At 43.4% G+C, this 17,814-nt stretch overlaps 1 long non-coding RNA gene across 1 annotated transcript; it reads left to right on the top strand.

The window, feature by feature from the left end:
* Positions 1–1,040: 1,040 nt before the first annotated feature.
* LOC144539914 (uncharacterized) lies at positions 1,041–9,141 on the top strand. The gene is made up of 2 exons (XR_013505150.1): positions 1,041–1,166; positions 8,618–9,141. It is a non-coding gene; the product is annotated as an uncharacterized LOC144539914 (long non-coding RNA).
* Positions 9,142–17,814: the final 8,673 nt, after the last annotated feature.

Below are 17,814 nucleotides of genomic sequence, written 5' to 3' on the forward strand. Positions count from 1 at the left end.
TTGGCTGCCGTTTCAAGGGACAAAATAAATATGAACTGACAATGAGCAACCCAAAAGGGAAAGAAAGACTGTTAGATGGCTTTAAAATCAAAAGATCTCAAATAATGGCAAGGGAAGTTGCAAGAGACGAGATGGTAGTCTCATTTCTCAACTTGCCTACATATATCACGGACAAGGACATTATGGCAAAGCTGAGTGTGTGGGGTGTGAAGGCGATTTCGCCTATTAAAAGGCGGAGATGGGCTGGAACGGACATTTTCGACGGCACAAGATTCTGTCGAGTCAAGTTCAACGAGACTGTGCAATCTCTGCCTTATTCGACAAAGTTCGAGACTCTAGAAGGGACTGAATACTTCAGGGTCATACATGACAACCAGGTTAAAGTGTGCAGGCTGTGCATTCAGCCGGGGCACATTTTAAGAGAGTGCCCGGACTTTAAGTGCCATAAATGTGACCAACCGGGGCACTACGCGAGGGAGTGCCAAGGAGAAATGACGGTCTGCGCAGGATGTGACAAAAGAAAAGAGAAGTGTGAATGTCAGCAGCAGAACGAACAGGACGACACCTGCGACGGCACAGATCCTGAGGAGGAGGAGGGAGACAGCAGTGACGCTTCGTCAGGCTGCGCCCAGGGGCAGGGCTCGGGAGCTGAGCAGAGCGGGATGGAGGAGGACAACATCAGCAGCGGTCTGGACAGTGTACCCCTTGGGTCGACTGCGACCATGAGGGGAAATCCCGTGCCTGGTCCCTCGGGGGGAAACTTCCGAGTGCCGGCGGCTCCTAAAGGAATAGGAGCTAGGGGGAGTACTTCAAGGGGGAAGCTGTCCAGGCTGAGCCAGACCCGGAACCAGAACCAGATGGACGGCCAAGGCGGGAAGAGCCAGGGCCAGGTCCGGACCCGGGGCGGGGGTCGGAGTGGAGGTCGGAGTGCGGCGGGTGTGGCTGTGGACTCGATCCCGCTACAGGAGGAGGGTCGTGAGGAGTGGCAGGAGGAAGCAGATGAGAGAGCGGAGAACGACATGGACGATCAGAGCCAGCTGATGATTCCAGAGTGTGTGGCGGAGAGCGTAAGCTCCGGGTCGCAGTCTGAGGCGGAGGAGATGGACTTTCACGAGGTGGCGGCTGGAAGAAAGAGATTTGCTAAATGGAAAGAGACTAGAAGAGAGGTAAGGGGGAGAAAAGAGAGAGTATGATTAATTTCCCCTTAATATTAGTTATGTTGTTTCTTGCTTCAATTAATATAAATGCAATTGAAGAGCAATTGAAAAATTTGAAAAGATAATCGAACTGTGTAAGGCAGACATCATATGTCTGCAAGAAACACATTGGGACGATGAAAAGGCACGGGAGTGCAGGAAAAAGTGGAGTGGACACTTTTTCATGAACAATGGGGGGGATAAATCTTGTGGAGTAGCAGTTTTGATTACAAGTAAATGTGTGAGTGATGTAAAATTAATCTATAGCGATTTAAAAGGTAGGATATTATTAATAGAGTTCAAGTATGAAGGTGTGATGTATAATTTGTTAAATATTTATGCTCCTAACAAGGAGGTAGAAAGGAAGGTTTTTTTCAGAAAGGTGGGGGAAAAGGTCGGAGAAAATTGTATTGTGGTAGGAGACTTTAACGTAAGGTGCAGTAGACTAGACGTGTCAGACACAACAACTTTTAAAGCTGACGTGTCTAGAGCTACCCTCGTAGAAATAATGAATAGTAAAAATTTGTGTGATGTATGGAGAACTAAAAATCCAATCAGGAGAGACTATTCAAGAGTGCAGGTGGTTTTGGGTGTTGCAAAACAAAGTAGAATTGATTTATGTCTGACTAAAACTGAATTGATAAATAAGGTAAATAATATCGGGTATAAACTCACTGCTCTGAGTGATCACGCCATCCTAAGCTTTGCCTTAGGTGACATGGCAGAGAGTAAAAGTGGTGGGCTTTGGTGTCTAAATGCTAATCTCTTAAAGAGAGAAGAATACAGGAATATGATCACAAATCTAGTTCAGTCTAAAGTCTCAAAAGCCTCTTATAGAGAGAATATAATTGATTGGTGGGAAGATGTAAAAGCTGTTATTAAGCTCAAAACGATTAGATATGCTAAGAATTTAAATTATAAAACAAGACAAAAAGAGAGGGAAATTAGAATGAAAATAATAAAGATAAATGCGGATGACAATCCAGATACAGAGAGGCTGATGAGACTTCAGACTGAACTAGCTGAAATGGACTTACAAAGATGTGTGGGTGCGATTGTGAGGAGCAGAGCGCAATACGCGGTAGAGGGGGAGAAGAGCAATGCTTTTTTTCTAGGTTTAGAAAAAGTTAAACAAAGCAAGTGTTACATTAAGAAATTACAGGATAGGAATGGAGTGTGCACAACGGATTTAGTAGACATTGCTAACACCGTGCAAGATTATTATGCTGACCTGTTCAGCAAAGGAGAGGTTAACGGAGAAGCGGAAAAGGAGGTTCTCAGTAAAATAGATGCCACGATCACAGAAGCCGAAAGAGCAGTATGTGACCAGGACATAGTATTGTCAGATATCAAAAATGCAATTGGAAAAATGAAAACCAACAAAAGTCCTGGTACGGATGGTCTCTCGAGCGACTTTTATGAAGTCTTTCTAGATCTGCTGGCACCGATTTTACTAGAGCTCTTTCGAGCTATGGAAACGGCTCAAAAGATTCCTGAGTCAATGGGAATGAGTGTGATAACGATGATATTTAAACAGAAAGGGAGTGAGGAATGCTTAGGGAATTATAGGCCTATAAGCCTACTAAATACGGATTATAAGATATTAATGAAAATTTTTGCAAATAGAATAAAGGATGTGTTGGCTTCGATTGTCGAGCCAACGCAGGCTTATAGTGTACCAGGGAGAGAGGTAAGCGATTCGGTTAATACGGTAAGGGACATAGTTGATTGTATGAAAAAAGATGATCAGGGAGGGATTGTGTTAAATTTAGATTTCAATAAGGCTTTTGGCAAGGTAGAGCATAGGTTTTTGTTCAAAGTATTAGAAAAGGTAGGTTTTGGTAACAGGTTAATTTCATGGATAAAATTATTGTATAAGAATGCTAAAAGTATGGTTAAAGTGAACGGTTTGCTGACTGATCCTTTTACGCTGGAGAGGTCGGTGAGGCAAGGCTGCCCTCTATCCTCGATATTGTTTTCGATAGTGGTTGAGCCTTTAGCGCTCCTATTAAAAAAAGATCAATCGATAAATAAAATAGACTTGCCTGGAGGTTTGAGTAGTGTTGTCCAGCAGTTTGCGGATGACACGACGATAACGGTAAGGGATATGGAGAGTATAAATAGAGTTATAGAACTAGTAGAGGTATATGGGAGAGCCTCGGGTGCCAAAATAAATATGGAGAAGTCGGAAATCATGTTTATTAATATCAGTATGCCAGAAAAGAATGAGATCCAGTTTAAAATAAAAGAAGATTATATTAAAATATTAGGAATATATATAGGAATAGATAGCGTAAAGGTTAGAGCGTTGTCTTTTGTTTTAACTTTATTTCTTTTGTTAGGGAAGTTTAGGGTTTTTGAATTAGGATTGTTTTGTTTGGTGTTTTGGGCATGGCTCTGCTCTGAAGTTTAAAGAAAATAAAACTGCTACATTTTGAACATTGATTGTGGTGCGGCTGACCATTCTTGGGAGTGGGAAGAGGGGGGGGGCACCGAACGTTTTGGGTCCTGGTTTTCCCTTACACCAGGGCCGTAACATGTTTTGGGGGCTCGTCCGCTTTTTCTTTTGTCCGTCGGCGCGTCAAGTGAGTATTTGTCTCTTTGTCTCTGCTTGTTTGGTTGGCAGCCCTTTCTTTTGTGTAGGTGGCAAAATGGAGTTTCAGTTAGATGATTTTGCCACTAATCCTACTGAAGGCAAATTGGATAGGTGTAGAAAAGCTGATCTTTTGTTGATTGCAAATTTCTTTGATGTGCAAGTGCCTTTACATGCCAGGAAAAAGGAGTTAAAAGAGCTACTGCATGAGGAGCTGAGTGGAAGGGGTCTGTTTGGTGAGCCAGCTCCTGCAGGTGGAGCTGGGCTGGGTGAGCAAGCTGGTGTTCCAACCCCGCTCCAAGACCTCCCTGTGCAGGTTGGCATGACTGCAGAAGAGCTCACATTGATGCTGCGCATAAAGGAGGTGGAGGTGAGAAACAGGGAGTTGGAGGTGGAAGCCATGCATTTAAGGGTGAAGGCTCTGGAGATAGAGCGGGGAGCTGCTGTAGCTGCCAGTCCTTCACCCACATCGCCACCCTAACCCAGGCCCCGAGCTCGGGATAGCTTCGATGTAAGTAGGCTCATTGCGCTAGTTCCACCTTTTAGAGAATCTGAGGTTGATGCATATTTTAATGCATTTGAACGTATAGCAGCTACACTAAACTGGCCAAAAAATGTGTGGCCTCTTCTGCTCCAATGTAAGTTTGTGGGGAAAGCTCAGGAGGTATGCACATCCCTGTCAATAAAAGATAGTTTAGATTATGATATTGTGAAAGCCACCGTTCTTCGTGCTTATGAGTTAGTGCCTGAGGCCTATAGGCAAAACTTTAGGAAATGTGACAAGACTGCCACCCAGACATATGTAGAGTTTGCGAGGGAGAAGGGTGCCCTTTTTGACAAGTGGTGCCAGGCTAGTAAGGTGAAAACTTTGGAAAACCTACGTGAGCTTGTATTGCTGGAGGAATTCAAAAATTGCCTTCCAGAGAAAGTCGTGATTTACTTAAATGAACAGAAAGTTGCGTCAATCAGTGCTGCTGCCGTACTAGCCGACGAGTTTGCTTTGACGCACAAAAGTGTGTTTTCGCCTCCCATCCGTCGAGACTCAGCTCCCTTTGAGAGAAGGGTTAAATCCCCAAAAAGTGTCCGTTGTAACCCCACTGCTACTGGGCCAGAAATTAGAGAATGTTTTTACTGTCATGAGCAGGGACACCTCATCGCAGCCTGCCCCAGTCTTAAGAGAAAAGAGCAGTTCAGAAATCCCAAAACTCCATCGTCTGTAGGTCTAATACAAACGATACCTCAAGCTCTGGATTTGGCAGAGACGGAGAGAGACAAAATTGATGAGGCTTTCCGGCCATTCGTTTCTCAGGGTTTTGTTTCTCTCGGGGGTGAAGCAGAAAGAGTCCCAATCACTATCCTGCGGGATACTGGCGCTAAGCAGAGCATTATTCGTGGAGGTGTCCTGCCCTTTTCGGCTACTTCTTATAGTGGCTCAGATGTTCTGGCGTGGGGGGTAAAAATGAGTGTTGTGCGTGCGCCTTTGCATTTTGTTCAGTTCTCCTCACGGTTCGTGTCAGGCAAATGCAAAATTGCCGTGAGGTCACAGCTACCGGTAGCCGGTATTGATCTTATTCTTGGAAATGACTTGGCTGGCGGAAAAGTTTTCCCGTGTCCCGAGGTAATTGATGACCCGAGTCCCAGTGGTTGCGTTTCTGTGCCAGCTGCGCTAAACTCGCCCCCTGTGTTTCCTGTGTGTGCCGTAACACGTGCGCAGGCAAAAAAATACGACGACCTTGTGGATTTGAGTGACTCTTTTATGAGCCTCCCGGGTCAAAACAGTCCATCCCCAGAGTGTAAAGAAAACGTGTTAATTGAGTTTCACCCTGACGATGAAAGTCTGAAAATGTCAGTAGATAAGGAGCATTTGATTGGAGAACAGCAGTCTGACCCTACTTTGTCGTCTTGCCTTGCTTTAGTGAAACAGCAAATGTCTGAAAAATCTGTGTCTTACCTAGTTGATGATGGTGTTCTAATGCGCCGCTGGTTTCCTCTCTCTGGTTTTACGCATGACTCCGTGTGCCAAATTGTAGTGCCGCAGCCTTTCCGTTTTCAGGTCCTCAGTTTAGCTCATGACCATTGTTTGTCCGGACACTTAGGAATCAGGAAAACTTACAATCGTGTCCTTCGGTATTTCTTCTGGCCCGGACTTAAGTCCGATGTAGCGAAATTCTGTCGTTCGTGCCATACATGTCAAGTGTCCGGTAAGCCAAATCAAATGATTCCCGCTGCTCTATTAAAGCCAATTCCTGTCATCGGTGAACCATTTGAGCACGTTATTGTGGATTGTGTTGGTCCATTACCAAAAACAAAATCTGGTCATCAGTACATTCTCACGGTGATGTGTGCTGCCACACGATATCCTGAAGCCGTCCCGTTGCGCACATTAAAAGCGCGTGCTATTGTGAAAGCGCTTGTAAAGTTCTTTTCCACTTTCGGTCTTCCTAAAAGCATTCAAAGTGACCAGGGTTCAAATTTTATGTCCAAGATTTTTGCCCAGGTCATGGCAGAGCTTAATGTTAAGCACCGTACTTCCAGCGCTTATCATCCAGAGAGTCAGGGCGCATTAGAAAGATTCCACCAAACTCTGAAAGCCATGCTTCGTAAGTTCTGCACTGAGTCAAACCGTGAGTGGGATGAAGGGTTGCCGCTCTTGTTGTTCGCTGTGAGGGAAACTTTGCAGGAGTCTTTAGGCTTCAGTCCAGCCGATTTAGTTTTCGGGCACACAGTACGCGGTCCCCTGCGCCTGCTGCGTGAAAAGTGGCTCTCTGATAAGTCTGGTTCCAAAGAAAACATTTTGGACTATGTGAGTTCATTTCGGGAGAGACTGCATCGGGCATGTGATTTGGCCCGTGACTCTCTCTCGTTTGCTCAATCCAAAATGAAGAGAAACTATGACAAGAAATCCGTGGCACGGACATTTCAGCCAGGTGACCGCGTGCTAGTTTTGTTACCTCTTATTGGCTCTGGACTGCAGGCAAAGTTTTCTGGTCCGTATGAGATTGACCGCAAACTAAGTGAAACTGATTATGTGATCAAAACCCCCGATCGTAAAAAGAAAACTCGTGTGTGTCATATCAACATGCTCAAAAGTTATGTTGAGCGTGGAAGTGGAGTTACTTCGTGTCCTGTAGTTGCACCTGTTGCCTCCGTGGTTGTTGTTAAATCTCCGTATGATCCCAGGGAGGACGGGCTAGATGACAGATGTGATTCTGTTTCTGGTGTACGCCTCCGAAATTCTGAAGTGTTGTCAAATTTAGATGCATACTTGGTGCATCTGCCTGATTCGGCCAGGGGTGATATTAGTGGGCTTATCAAGAACTATCCAACCCTTTTCAGTGACATTCCTAGTCAAACTAACGTACTGAGTCATGATATTGATGTGGGCGATCACAAACCCATAAAGCAGCGCGCCTATCGTGCCCATCCGGCAAAACGTGCTTTAATGCAACAGGAGGTAAATTATCTTCTTGAACATGGTTTTGCTGTTCCAAGTAGTAGTCCGTGGAGTTCACCTTCGTTACTTGTGCCCAAACCTGATCAGACTCCACGTTTCTGTAATGATTTTCGTAAACTGAACAGCATCACCAAACCAGATTCGTTTCCACTTCCACGCATGGATGATTTGGTTGACCGTGTAGGTTCAGCTAAATTTGTCACAAAGTTAGATCTTCTTAAAGGATATTGGCAAGTCCCACTTACACCCCGTGCGTCTGAAATCAGTGCTTTTGTTACTCCTGATAATTTTTTGCAATATACAGTAATGCCGTTCGGTTTGAGAAATGCACCAGCGACCTTTCAGCGGTTGATGAACATGGTGCTTAGTGGTGTTCGAAACTGTGAGGTTTATTTGGATGATATAGTGGTCTATACATCCACTTGGTCCGAACATGTGGAAATCCTCAGTGAAGTTTTTGCTCGTTTGTGCAAAGCCTCCCTCACACTAAATTTGGCGAAATGTGAGTTTGGTAAGGCTGTTGTTACGTATTTGGGTAAGCAGGTGGGACAGGGTTGTGTGAGCCCAGTCGCTGCCAAGGTGCAGGCAGTCTTAGACTACCCAGCTCCCCAAACGCGCCGTGAACTCCGTCGTTTTTTTGGGGATGGCTGGGTATTACCGTGCGTTCTGCAAAAACTTTGCTGAGGTTACAGCTCCATTGACGAGCTTGTCAAGTCCCAAACAACCGTTTAAGTGGTCAGAGGAATGTCAGTTTGCTTTTGAGGCTGCCAAAGCTCTCCTCTGCAGTGCGCCTGTTCTCGCAGCTCCAAATTTCACCCGCGCCTTTAAGCTGGAAGTTGATGCCAGCGCTTGTGGAGTGGGGGCAGTGCTTCTGCAGGAGGATGACCGTGGCATTGACCATCCGGTCGGATATTTCTCCAAAAAGCTTAAAAAGCACCAATTGCACTATAGCACTATTGAAAAGGAGGCCCTATCCTTGCTGTTGGCTTTACAATACTTTACTGTGTATCTTAGCTCTAGCCCCGTGCCGACTGTCATTTTCTCTGACCACAACCCACTTGTGTTTTCGACTCGGATGCAGAACAGCAACCAGCGGCTGATGCGTTGGTCCCTATTACTGCAGGACTTTAATATTGAAATTCGTTATAAGAAAGGTTTGGAGAATGTTATGGCTGACGCGTTATCTAGATGTTATGGTTAGATCTGGTTAAATCCAACATTTTCTTAAGGGGGAAAATGTTTGATTTTTTTTGGGGGGGGGAGGTGTTATGACTCTGGTCATTTGTGTTTATGTTTGTGTGGGTTAACGGCTCTCTTCTCTCCTCAATGTGTGCATTCCAGTGTGTGCATTCCAGTGTGTGTGATTTGATTCAGGTGTTGGTGTTCTCCTGGATTGGCTTAGGGGACGGGATTGCTGCTGGCTGATTGGCTACCAGGGAGGATTTAAACCAGCTGAGGCCAACCTTCCCCCCCCCCTCTCTCTCTTGCTCCATCCCATTTCCAATAATGGAGGCCGCCCTGCTAGAGCATTGAGCTGTGTGTGTGTGTGTGTCTTTAACTGGTAACCTTGTGAGTAAACCTAAGTTGTGGGTTTTGATGTAGACCCCGCCCGAAGGTGTTAGACATCATTTGTAAAACTGTGGAATTTGTTTTCTATGATGTAAATATTCTTTACTAAAAGTAGCAGTAAGTAGTAGGAGTGAGAAGCCCTTTCTTTTGTCATTTTTCTCCTGTTTTGTTTGAGTAGAAGGCAGGTTAGAGCGTTGTCTTTTGTTTTAACTTTATTTCCTTTGTTAGGGAAGTTTAGGGTTTTTGAATTAGGATTGTTTTGTTTGGTGTTTTGGGCATGGCTCTGCTCTGAAGTTTAAAGAAAATAAAACTGCTACATTTTGAACATTGATTGTGGTGCGGCTGACCATTCTTGGGAGTGGGAAGGGGGGGGGGGGCACCGAACGTGTTGGGTCCTGGTTTTCCCTTACACCAGGGCCGTAACAAACATAATTACATAAATTCACATTTTTAACTACATTTTTATCACATACTCTGAACAATATCAGTTTACACCACGAAACCTTCTCATCAAAAACCTAAACATCTTGACAATAGGGTTTTCAACTTGTCAAAAAAATCATATAAGCCTACACACTCTACTAACAGATGTTTTAAATTCTCAGGCTCTAGTTTACAAACATCACAATCTCTGCTTATGTTTTTATCCATTTGATGTACTATTACATTGGTATATATTTTGTTATGTCTTATTTTGAAATCATTGTCTTCACACTCCAAGCTATTTTCCTTCACTCTCCAATTTCCCCATACTCTCTTCTGATCTACATCAGGCATGACATTTCCCCAGAATTTTAAGGAAGCCGGCAGCTGCAGCTCCTTTGCTACAAACCACTTATATATGTTTTTGGTTTTCAACACACTCATACATACCCATTGATTGTCTTTAAACACTTTTAACTCAGGCAACGACTCTGTTCTGTTATCAACAATTTGTTTCTCGATTAACTTGACCCATTGCCTGGGAACACACTCTTTGATTCTCTCTACATAGTTTACAATCGTTCTCCAAGGCATTTCATCATCAATCACGTGTACAGTGTCATAAACAGCAGCCGGTGGCAAAAACCCTGTCACCACCTCGTACATCATATCTTTTAATTGCCTGATACCTGCTTCAATGAATGTTTTGTTATATAATGTCTGGTTATTGAACTTAATCTTCCCATTCATAAATATAGGCATTCCTCTTATCTCATTTGTATTCCTACACACATAGTCTACATTTACCAAGTATTCAGCATGAGCCGCCATGACTTCCTTATAAAAGTCTGGCAATCCCTCCATCATTGGTTTCTTCAGACTCATCAGTAGTGTAAAATCACCACACCCCATAACACTGTTCAGATAGTATTTAAACATGTTCTTCCACCCAAAACAATTTTTGTCGAACAAATACTTTAGTATAACTTTCATCCTTAATGCTTTCTTTTTGCAATTTACATCTACTAGTTTTAGCCCTCCTTGCTCATATTCGCCTATGAGTGTTTTCCTAGCTATTTTCCCTACTTTTGCACCCCAAATAAAATTTGTTATCATGGTATTGATTTGGTTGCTGGCCCATATGGGCAGGTCTACTGAAGCCAGTGTGTAATTTAGCTTTGATAAGATTAAGCTGTTCACCACTATTACCTTCCCCTTCAGTTTTAAATCCCTAAGTTTCCATAAGTTTAGACATTTCTGCATTCTGTTTATTACTTCTGACCACAAAGTATCTCTTGCTTTTACGCTGTCTATTCCTATATATATTCCTAATATTTTTATATAATCCTCTTTTATTTTGAACTGGATTTCATTCTTCTCCGGCATACTAATATTAATAAACATGATCTCTGACTTCTCCATATTTATTTTGGCACCTGAGGCTCTCCCATATAACTCTACTAGTTCTATAACTCTATTAATACTCTCCATATCCCTTACCGTTATGGTTGTGTCATCCGCAAACTGCTGGACAACACTATTCAAACCTCCAGGCAACTCTATTTTGTTTATCAATTTATCTTTCTTTAATAGGAGCGCTAAAGGCTCAACCACTATTGAAAACAATATCGAGGATAGAGGGCAACCTTGCCTCACCGACCTCTCCAGCGTAAAAGGATCAGTCAGCAAACCGTTCACTTTAACCATACTTTTTGCATTCCTGTACAATAATTTTATCCACGAAATCAACCTGTTACCAAAACCTACCTTTTCTAATACTTTGAACAAAAAACTATGCTCTACCCTGTCAAAAGCCTTGTTGAAATCTAAGCTTAATACAATCCCTCCCTGATCATCTTTCTTCATAAAATCAACTATGTCCCTTACCGTATTAACTGAATCACTTACCTCTCTCCCCGGTACACTATAGGCCTGCGTTGGCTCGACAATCGAAACCAACACATCCTTTATTCTATTCGCAAAAACCTTCATTAATATTTTATAATCTGTATTTAGTAGGCTTATAGGCCTATAATTCCCTAGACATTCTTCACTCCCTTTCTGTTTAAATACCATCGTTATCACACTCATCGCCATTGACTCAGGAACTTTTTGAGCTGTTTCCATAGCTCGAAAGAGATCTAGTAAAATCGGTGCCAGCAGATCTAGAAAGACTTTGTAAAAATCGCTTGAGAGACCATCCATACCAGGACTTTTGTTCGTTTTCATTTTTTCAATTGCATTTTTAATATCCGACAATACTATATCTTGGTCACATACTGCTCTTTCGGCCTCCGTGATCGTGGCACCTATTTTACTAAGAACCTCCTCCACCGCTCCTTCGTTAACCTCTCCTTTGCTGAACAGGTCAGCATAATAATCTTGCACAGTGTTAGCTATATCTACTAAATCAGTTGTACACACTCCATTCTTATCCTGTAATTTCTTAATGAAACACTTGCTTTGTTTAACCTTCTCTAAACCCAGAAAAAAAGCATTGCTCTTCTCCCCCTCTACCGCGTATTGTGCTCTGGTCCTCACAATCGCACCTACACATCTTTGCAAGTCCATTTCAGCTAGTTCAGTCTGAAGTCTCATCAGCCTCTCTGTATCTGGATTGCCATCCGCATTTATCTTTATTATTTTCATTCTAATTTCCCTCTCTCTTTGTCTTGTTTTATAATTTAAATTCTTTGCATATCTAATCGTTTTGAACTTAGTAACAGCTTTTACATCTTCCCACCAATCAATTATATTCTCTCTATAAGAGGCTTTTGAGACTTCAGACTGAACTAGATTTGTGATCATTTTCCTATATTCTTCTCTTTTTAAGAGACTAGAATTCAGACACCAAAGCCCACCACTTTTACCCTCTGCCATGTCACCTAAGGCAAAACTTAGGATGGCGTGATCACTCAGAGCAGTGAGTTTATACCCGATATTATTTACCTTATTTATCAGTGCAGTTTTAGTTAGACATAAATCAATCCTACTTTGTTTTACAACACCCAAAACCACCTGCACTCTTGAATAATCTCTCCTGATTGGATTTTTAGTTCTCCATACATCACACAAATCTTTACTATTCATTATTTCTAAGAGCGTAGCTCTAGACATGTCAGCTTTAAAAGTTGTTGTGTCTGACACGTCTAATCTACTGCACCGCACGTTAAAGTCTCCTACCACAACACAATTCTCTCCGACCTTTTCCCCCACATTTTTGAAAAAAACCTTCCTTTCCATCTCCTTGTTAGGAGCATAAATATTTAACAAACTATACATCACTCCTTCATATTTGAACTCTATTAATAACATCCTACCTTTTAAATCACTATAGATTAACTTTACGTCACTCACACATTTACTCGTAATCAAAACTGCCACTCCACAAGATTTATCCCCCCCATTGTTCATAAAAAAGTGTCCACTCCACTTTTTCCTGCACTCCCGTGCCTTTTCATCGTCCCAGTGTGTTTCCTGCAGACATATAATGTCCGCCTTGCACAGTTCGATTATTTTTTCAAATTTTTCAATTACTCTTACTCCATTTACATTAATTGAAGCAAGAAACAACATAGCAATTACTAAGGGGAAATTAATCATAATTGTTCTTTTCTCCCCCTTACCTCTCTTCTAGTTTCTTTCCATTTTCCCAATCTCTTTCTCCCGGCCGCCACCTCCTTAAAGTCCATCTCCTCTGCCTCAGAGTGCGACCTAGAGCTTATGCTCTCTGTCACACTCTCTGGAACCATCGACTGGATCTGATCGTCCATGTCAGTCTCCGCTCCCTCATCTGCTTCCTTCTGCCGCTCCTCACGACCCTTCTCTCGTGACAGGATCGGGTTCACAGCCACACTGGCCGCACTCCGACCTCCACTCTGACTCCCGCCCCGGGTCCGGACCTGGCTCTGGTTCCTTCTGCTTTGGCCATCCATCTGGTTCTGGTTCTGGTTCTGGTTCTGGTTCCGGCTCAGGCTCCCGTCCCGGTTCTGGTTTCTGCTGCTCAGCCTGGACAGTTTCCCCCTCGAAGTACTCCCCCTAGCTCCAGGAGCTGCCGGCACTCGGAAGTTTCCTTCCGAGAGACCAGGCACGGGATTTCCCCTCATGGTCACACTCGACCCAAGGGGTACACTGTCCAGACTGCTGCCGATGTTGTCCTCCTCCATCTCGCTCTGCTCAGCCTCTGAGCCTTGCTTTTGGGCGCAGCCTAATGAAGTGTCACTGCTACCTCCCTCCTCCTCCTCAAGATCTGTACCGTCGCAGGTGTCGTCCTGTTCGTTCCGCTGCTGACACTCACATTTCTCTCTTCTCTTCTCACATCCCGCGCAGATCGTCATTTCTTCTTGACACTCCCTCGCGTAGTGCCCCGGTTGGTTACATTTATGGCACTTGAAGTCCGGGCACTCTCTTAAAATGTGCCCCGGCTGAATGCACAGCCTGCACACTTTTACTTGGTTATCATGTATAACCCTGAAGTACTCAGTCCCTTCCAGAGTCTCAAACTTTGTTGAGTAAGGCAGAGATTGCACAGTCTCGTTAAACTTGACCCGGCAGAATCTTGTGCCGTCGAAAATGTCCGTGCCCGCCCATCTCCGCCTTTTGATAGGCGAAATCGCCTTCACTCCCCACACTCTTAGCTTCGCCATAATGTCCTCGTCCGAAATATATGTAGGCAAGTTAAGAAACGAGACTACCATCTCGTCTCTTGCAACTTCCCTTGCCATAATTTTAGATCTCTTGATTTTGAAACCATCTAACAGTCTTTCTTTCCCCTTTGGGTTGCTCATTGTTAGTTCATATTTATTTTGTCCCTTGAAACGGCAGCCGATTACCTTTCCACATGTTTCCTTCACTGCATTAAGCAGTTCCATCATCGTTATTTTGTCTTCCCCTACAATTTCCACATTGAGATTCAGGGTTTTATCCAATATTTTTTCTGCTATCGAGTCATCACTCACGATCTTATTTCTTGTGGCCTTTTCCGTTCCTGGTCGATTTGCCGTGTTGTCTGTCCTCTCTTTCATTAAATCCAAAACGGTGTTCATGCTCGTAGTCATTTTGCTTGTTCCAGGTCGATTAGCCGTGTCGTCTGTCCTCTCCTTCGCCGAATCAAAAACGCCTTCTGGTCTCGTGGTCGGGTTATTCATTCCTGGTCGATTATCCATGATGTCCGTCTGTAAAACCGTCAAGGGGAAATACCCCCGAACAGCCAAAGCTGCCGGGGGAAGACAAAGACACACACGGGATTCAACAAACACACTACACGCACACACGAGACAAACAGGGAGCACACTCTCTCAATCAGGAAGTTGTTAGGAATCAAAGGCTGCTGGGAAAATACTGACTCTCTAGCACACAGGGTGGAGGATAAGTTTGCAGCCTCCCCAAGGGAAAGCCAGCTGTTGCTGGCACACGGGACGTGATGTCGTCCTTGTACTTCCTCTGCAAAAGTGACTGCACTGCCGCTGGCCAGCACTGTTGTTCGAGGCCCCCTGTCTCCCCCGGAGAGGGAGCAGCGCCCTCTGCTGCCTAGAAAGATGAAAAAGGGTGTTACAGCCCCTTGCGGCGAGCTGGAAAACCTCTTTGCTGCCCCCTTTGGTCGCTGGAACCGCAGATGCAACGTGTGTGTTTTTTTCCAGCAGGATATTGGCCAAAGGGGGCAGCAAGGTTTTCCAGCTCGCCACACAAGGAAGAGCATAGAAGAAGAGTGGCAGCCATGACACCCGAATGAAAACAACTTGGACAAGCCACACAAAGGTGAGATTTTACACTTTATTGCAAATGCTTTCAAACAATATGTTTTACTCGTGTAACAGAAAAGTGTTCAAAGACGTCAAAAAGCTTGTCAGAATGGCAAAATTCGGTCTTGAAACCTTGCCTAACGGATGACAAAGTGCTGCCAGCAAGGATTTGGAGGTAAGGACTCGGGACTGACATTAGCATTGCCACCCGTCCCGTATAATACGGGATCGTCCCGTATTGAAAAATAAAATGCACTGTCCCTTACTGAATCAATACGGGACGCAATTTGTCCCGTATTTTTGTGCACACCCTACTCCAATGCATACACTACGTTTTCACATTCTTGGAATGACATGAGAAATAATAAATCCAAAAGAGTTTCACGAGACATAGCGGAGAAGTATTAAATCAGAATGACAGGCAAGTTGTCTGTCACTGTCACTCAACGTCATCGTTGCCCTGGTTACGGAGACTCAGACGCGCGGTTTTTAAAAATGTCGGTGAATAACGTTACCTCCAGCTCAAGTCCGCCCATAAAAAGAAAGAGGCTGTCCAAATACAGAACTGAGTGGCAGACGGTGCACGAGTGGGTCAGTCCTGTCAGTGGAAACGAGTACAAGGCAAACTGTACAGTTTTTAATTTTTAAGTTTTAGTAATTATTTTGTTTCTCCACATCTCCCTCACTCTGGAATAGGTTGATCTTTATTTCAATGCCTACATCCAGGAGAGTTGTTCTGATCAGTTTGACAGTAAAAAAAGATTGTTAATTTATTCTCACAAATAAATGTATTGTTCATTTATTTTCACAAATAAATGTATTGTTCAGTCATCCACCATAGTGGTCTCTGTGGTCTACCAGGTCATTTGCTATCAACGGGTTCTTGCTTCTTCCAAATATACCAAATAGTGTATTTTGACAGACCAAACATTTTGCCCATGTCTATGATCTGATGTTTTAATCCTTAATATAATTGATGCAACTGTGCTTTACTCTTATTGACTCTTTATTTCCTTTACATTCATGTTGAGAGTAGCAGAGGACTTTGAAATTGATGCATAAAAAGCACAAATTGGTGCATAAAAATTCACCAGAATGCAGGAAATCAAGTGTCTGACACTCAAAATCTCATGGGGGAGGACCCCCAGACCCTCCGCTTGATTTGTGTCCCCCGGGCATGGGGCTGCTGGCAAGGTGTCCCTTATTTTTCCACATTGAAGGTGGCAACCCTAACTGACATCCATGAAGTGTGGTGTCAGTCCCAACGGGGCTACTACTCAGCCAGACTACATGGAGGGAATACAACAGCTAGGTAACATGTAACGTTAGATCCCAATGAGGCACTTTCAGCAGAGCTATTTCAGTTTGTGTGACATAGCCCTGGGAGTGTAAACAGGAAATCAGGGAGATTCACATGAACGTGCCAGGTCTAGGTGTGTGCACGTGCAACTGTTTTTCGAAAGCAATGGCTGTAGTGAACATTTGCGCTGAATAATGGTGTAAATATCAATCTTTTCCACTCACTGTGCCATTGTTTGGCTTCAGGAGACTTATTATGCTGCAAGAACGGTATGGAGTAACTCCATGGATATTTTTGTTCTTTTTTGCTCTTTTCGGAACTCTCAAGATCTATCCCCACAGACTTCAGTTGTTTTGGAGAAGGCTGCTACAGAGTTGTGCTGGCAACCTCCCTGTGTGTTATATGGACAAACTTCACCTGTGTTTCAACTGGCATGAGGGTGAGTAGATAATGACAGAATTTTCATTTTTGGGTGAACTATTCCTTTAACAGCCAGAGCAAAGCTACCTGCAAACTGTAGCGGTGTGTTCCATTTGGCCAAAATGTGTCCTCTCCTCCATCCTCGTGGCCTCGTCTCCTCGCTGACCTGGCATCTAAAAATGAGCCACCATCATTAAGGATGTTCCAATTGGTTAAAAGACACATGAAGGATCCTTCATGTCTCCTCGCCTCCGTTCTCCAATGAGGCGTAGTCAGAGGATACTCGGGTGTATCCTCCATGCGGAAATAATGACTGAAACAGAAACAGTACACAGAAATGTGTAGAAAAAATGACAGATAAAATCCACAGTCGTAAGTACCATTGATCGGTCTCTGTATTAATCTTTCTTATGAATTGTGTTTGTGTGTTGCCATTGAATTTCTCTTCAGGGAGAATCAATTTTTACTAAACCTCATTAACAGCAATTGTGTATTTTGCACATTATGTTATTGCATTTAGGGCAATAATACAAATCTTTGGTTCATTGCTGGCGGCCGGCCCAGTGGAGTGCAATGGGTGGCACCCCGGTTGATTGACAGGCAAAAAATATGTAGGCTATATTTTTTTTTTTAGGATTTTCGGATTTTGGCTGTTAAATTATGTTTAAAATGTCAATAAAATGTCCTGCTCTTGTAAGTAAAATATTATGTTCTGAATATGTGCTATTACACTTTGAAAGGACATTTCAACCGTAAGTCACATTTAAATTTTTAACGAACATTTTTCTTATTTAACCATGACCAAACTATTTCTCTAACCTTAACCATCCTGTTTTAGTTGCCTAACCATAACCTTAACCCAAACCTTAACCAAGTTGTTTTACTTGCCAAAATTGAACCATAACCCTAACCCTAACCATAACCAAACTTGTTTTACTTGTCTAAACTTAACCCTAACCAACCTTTGGGACGTAGTTCAATTCGTGGCAGAGGAACGTATTTCAATTTGTTGTGGGGGAACGTAATTCAATTCGTGGTGGAGAAATGTTATTTTGCCATAATACGTGTCCACAGCACGTAAATCGCCTTTTTAGAGTATGTGTTCATTTCACGTATTT

The sequence above is a fragment of the Centroberyx gerrardi genome, chromosome 10, assembly GCF_048128805.1.
Source record: "Centroberyx gerrardi isolate f3 chromosome 10, fCenGer3.hap1.cur.20231027, whole genome shotgun sequence".
In the NCBI taxonomy this organism is placed as follows: domain Eukaryota; kingdom Metazoa; phylum Chordata; class Actinopteri; order Beryciformes; family Berycidae; genus Centroberyx; species Centroberyx gerrardi.